The sequence below is a fragment of the Numida meleagris genome, unplaced genomic scaffold (assembly GCF_002078875.1).
Source record: "Numida meleagris isolate 19003 breed g44 Domestic line unplaced genomic scaffold, NumMel1.0 unplaced_Scaffold370, whole genome shotgun sequence".
NCBI lineage: Eukaryota > Metazoa > Chordata > Aves > Galliformes > Numididae > Numida > Numida meleagris.
The window spans coordinates 68,132-73,365 of NW_018364595.1; the positions used below are offsets into that span (position 1 = coordinate 68,132).

At 46.2% G+C, this 5,234-nt stretch overlaps 1 long non-coding RNA gene across 1 annotated transcript in view; it reads left to right on the forward strand.

Annotated features, from left to right (window-relative positions):
- LOC110391452 overlaps positions 1-3,572 on the forward strand; it is a 13,963-nt gene extending 10,391 nt beyond the window's left edge. The window contains exons 2-3 of the long non-coding RNA XR_002434076.1: positions 1,711-1,806; positions 2,098-3,572. This is a non-coding gene — a long non-coding RNA (uncharacterized LOC110391452). The remainder of the gene's footprint in view (positions 1-1,710; positions 1,807-2,097) is intronic.
- Positions 3,573-5,234: the final 1,662 nt, after the last annotated feature.

Here is a 5,234-nt window from a genome sequence, read left to right on the forward strand (position 1 = left end):
TTCTTACTGTTCTTTTGAGGATTATTTTTGGGGATTAGGATTATTTTCTGGGATTATTAACAGGATTAAAGCCATTTTTTGCCCTTTTTTGCTGTTTTACGAGTGGGATTATTACTGTAATTAGGGTTATTCTTGGGGATTATGGTTCTTTTTTGAGATTATTAATGGGATTGAGGTTCATTTTTGGGATAATTCATGGGATTCTGATTATTTCTTGGGATTAGAGTTACTATTATGGGTTATTATGGGTTTTATTACTAGAATTAGAATTATTTGGGGGGATTATTCATGGGATTGTGGTTCTTTTATGAGATTATTTACGGGATTGTAGTTCTTTATGGGGATTATTCATGGGATTAGGATTATTTTCTGGGATTGGGGTTAGATTTTGAGGGTTTTTTGGGATTTTCCTTGTTCTTACGGTTCTTTTTGAGGATTATTCATGGGATTAGGATTATTTTCTGGGATTATTAACAGGATTAAAGCCCTTTTTTGCCCTTTTTTGCTGTTTTACATGTGGGATTATTACTGTAATTAGGGTTATTCTTGGGGATTATGGTTCTTTTTTGGGATTATTCATGGGGTTGTGGTTGTTTTTTGGGATAATTCATGGGATTTGGATTATTTTTGGGGATTAGAGTTACTATTATGGGTTATTATGGGTTTTATGACTAGAATTAGGATTATTTGGGGGGGTTATTCATGGGATTATGGTTCTTTTATGAGATTGTTTATGGGATTGTAGTTCTTTATGGGGATTATTCATGGGATTAGGATTATTTTTGGGATTAGAATTAGATTTGAAGTGCTTTCTTGTGATTTTTCTTGTTCTTCCAGTTCTTTTGAGGATTATTTTGGGGGATTAGGATTATTTTCTGGGATTATTAACAGGATTAAAGCCATTTTTTGCCCTTTTTTGCTCTTTTACGAGTGGGATTATTACGGTAATTACGGTTATTCTTGAGGATTATGGTTCTTTTTTTGGGGATTATTCATGGGGTTGTGGTTGTTTTTTGGGATAACTCATGGGATTCTGATTATTTTTTGGGATTAGAGTTACTATTATGGGTTATTATGGGTTTTATGACTAGAATTAGGATAATTTGGGGGGATTATTAACGGGACTGTGGTTCCTTTATGAGATTATGTGTGGGATTATGGTTCTTTTTTGAGATTATTAATGGGATTGAGGTTCATTTTTGGGATAATTCATGGGATTTGGATTATTTTTGGGGATTAGGGTAACTATTATGGGTTATTATGGGTTATTTTGAGTTATTATTCTTGGGATTAGGATTATTTTTTGGGATATGGGTTAGATTTCAAGTTCTTTTTTGGGATTTTTCTTGTTCTTACAGTTCTTTTGAGGATTATTCACGGGATTAGGATTATTTTCTGGGATTATTAACAGGATTAATGCCTTTTTTGCTTTTTTTTCCCCTGTTTCATAGGTGGGATTATTACTCTAATTCGGGTTATATTGGGGGATTATGGTTCCTTTTTGAGATTATTAATGGGATTAAGGTTCATTTTTGAGATTATTCATGGGACTAGGATTATTTTTTGGGATTAGGGTTAGATTTCAAGTTCTTTTTTGGTATTTTTCTTGTTTTAATGGTTCTTTTGGGGATTTCTCACGGGATTAGGATTATTTTCTGGGATTATTAACGAGATTAATGTCTTTTTTTGCCCTTTTTTTGCTCTTTTTAGGGGAAACCGGACCTGAACACGGCGCTCCCCATCCGCCAGACCGCCTCCATCTTCAAGCAGCCCGTCACCAAAGTCACCAACCACCCCGACAACAAAGTGCGCNAAGAATACCCAGAAATCCCCCCAAAAATCCCCAAAAATCACCCCAAAATCCCAAGAATACCCCGAAATTCCCCCAAAAATCCATGAAAATCCCAGGAATACCCCAAAATCCCCCCCAAATCCTCCAAAATCCCCCCCCAAATCCCAAGAATACCCCGAAATCCCCCCAAAGAATTTTTTATAATAAATTAATAAATTAATTTTAATATATTATTTTTTTTTAATTAATGGTTTATTAAGGGGTAATTAACAGGTAATTAATGGGTAATTAACGACTCCCCGCAGCTCTTCTGGGAGAAGCGCTTGCGCGGGCTCAGCGCCTCCGACGTCAGCCACGAGATCCTCAAAGCCATGGAGCTCCCGCGGGGACTGCAAGGTGACCTTTGACCCCAGGCCTTGACCTTTGACCCCGGGCCTTGACCTTTGACCCCGGGCCTTGACCTTTGACCCCGGTCTTGACCTTTGAGTCCTGGTCTTGACCTTTGCCCCCTGGCCTTGACCGTTGACCCTCTGCTCTTGATCTCTGACACCTGGCCTTGACCTTAGACCCTTGACCTTTGACCTCTGGCCTTGACCTTTGACATCGGATTTGACCTTTGACCCCTGGCCTTGACCTTTGGCCCCACAGTCTTGACCTTTGACCCCTGGCCTTGACCTTTGACCCTCTGCTCTTGACCTTTGACCCCTGGTCTTGACCGTTGACCCTCTGCTCTTGATCTCTGACACCTGGCCTTGACCTTAGACCCTTGACCTTTGACCTCTGGCCTTGACCTTTGACCTCGGATTTGACCTTTGACCCCTGGTCTTGACCTTTGACCCCCACAGCCTTGACCTTTGACCCCTGGCCTTGACCTTTGACCTCTGGTCTTGACCTTTGACCCCCTGGTCTTGACATTTGACCCCTGGTCTTGAACGTTGACCCTCTGCTCTTGACCTTTGACCCCCCGCAGTCTTGACCTTTGACCCCAGGTCTTGATCTTTGACCCCATACCTTGAACTTTGACCCCCGCGGTCTTGACCTTTGACCCTCTGGTCTTGACCTTTGACCCCCACACTCTTGACCTTTGACCCCACACTCTTGACCTTTGACGCCATACCTTGACCTTTGACCCCGCTCTTGACCTTTGACCTCTGGTCTTGACCTTTGAGCCCTGACCTTGACCTTTGACCCCATACCTTGAACTTTGACCCCATAGCTTGAACTTTGACCCCATAGCTTGAACTTTGACCCCGTAGTCTTGACCACCCTGGTCTTGACCCCTGTGTTGACCTCTGATCTTTTTGAGTGACCTTTGACCTCATATGGTGACCTTTGACCCCTTGCCCTTCACCTCCTGAGCTTTGACCTCGCCTTTGACCGCTGACCCCCAGGCTTGACCGTTGTCCCCATATCTTGACCTTTGACCCCCTGGTCTTGACCTTTGACCCCTGGTCTTGACCTTTGACGGTTGGTCTTGACCTTTGACCCCTGGTCTCGACCTTTGACCCCGGTCTTGGCCTTTTGACCCCGGCCATGAACGTTGACCCCTGGCCTTGACATTTGACCCCCTCTGTCTTGACCTTTGACCCCTGGTCTTGACCTTTGACCCCTGGCCTTCCCTTTGAGTCCTGGCCTTGACCTTTGACCCCCCCGTCTTGACCTTTGACCCCAGTTGGATGACCTCTTACTCCTGGCCTTCACCTTTGACCCCAGGCTTGACCTTTGACCCCCCTGGCCTCGACCTTTGAAAAATGCCAAAAATTGGCAAAAAAAATTACAAAAAATGNAAGAATACCCAGAAATCCCCCCAAAAATCCCCAAAAATCACCCCAAAATCCCAAGAATACCCCGAAATTCCCCCAAAAATCCATGAAAATCCCAGGAATACCCCAAAATCCCCCCCAAATCCTCCAAAATCCCCCCCCAAATCCCAAGAATACCCCGAAATCCCCCCAAAGAATTTTTTATAATAAATTAATAAATTAATTTTAATATATTATTTTTTTTTAATTAATGGTTTATTAAGGGGTAATTAACAGGTAATTAATGGGTAATTAACGACTCCCCGCAGCTCTTCTGGGAGAAGCGCTTGCGCGGGCTCAGCGCCTCCGACGTCAGCCACGAGATCCTCAAAGCCATGGAGCTCCCGCGGGGACTGCAAGGTGACCTCTGACCCCGGGCCTTGACCTTTGACCCCGGGCCTTGACCTTTGACCCCGCTCGTGACCTTTGAGTCCTGGTCTTGACCTTTGACCCCTGGCCTTGACCGTTGACCCTCTGCTCTTGATCTCTGACACCTGGCCTTGACCTTAGACCCTTGACCTTTGACCTCTGGCCTTGACCTTTGACATCGGATTTGACCTTTGACCCCTGGCCTTGACCTTTGGCCCCACAGTCTTGACCTTTGACCCCTGGCCTTGACCTTTGACCCTCTGCTCTTGACCTTTGACCCCTGGTCTTGACCGTTGACCCTCTGCTCTTGATCTCTGACACCTGGCCTTGACCTTAGACCCTTGACCTTTGACCTCTGGCCTTGACCTTTGACCTCGGATTTGACCTTTGACCCCTGGTCTTGACATTTGACCCCCACAGTCTTGACCTTTGACCTCTGCTCTTGACCTTTGACCTCTGCTCTTGACCTTTGACCCCCTGGTCTTGACCTTTGACCCCCTGGTCTTGACCTCTGACCCCTGGCCTTGACCTTTGACCCTCTGCTCTTGACCTTTGACCCTCTGCTCTTGACCTTTGACCCCTGGTCTTGTACGTTGACCCTCTGCTCTTGACCTTTGACCCCCCGCAGTCTTGACCTTTGACCCCAGGTCTTGATCTTTGACGCCGTAGCTTGACCTTTGACCCCGTGGTCTTGACCTTTGACCCCTGGTCTTGACCTTTGACCTCGGCTTTCACCTTCGACCCCCGGGCTCGACCATTGTCCCCATAGCTTGACCTTTGACCCCAGTTGGGATGACCTTTGACCCTGGTCTTGACCTTTGACCCCATACTTTGACCTTTGACCCCAGTTGGGATGACTTTTGACCCCCGGGCTCGACCGCTGTCCCCATACCTTGACCTTTGACCCCACGCCTTCACCTTTCACCGTTAGTCATGACCTTTGACCCCTGACATTGACCTTTGACCCTCATGTCTTGACCTTTGACCCCAGTGGCCTTGACCTTTGACCCCTGGCAATGACCTTTGACCCTCTGATCTTGCCCTTTGACCCCTGGGCTCGACCGTTGTCCCCACGTCTTGACCGTTGACCCCTGGTCTTGACCTTTGACCCTCAGGTCTTGACCTTTGACCCCCGGGCTCCACCGTTGTCCCCATATCTTGACCTTTGACCCCCGGCCTTGACCTTTGACCCCCGGCCTTGACCTTTGACCCCACGCCTTGACCATTCGCCCTTGGTCTTGACCTTTTGGTTTTCTTCCTGAAACCCCCCA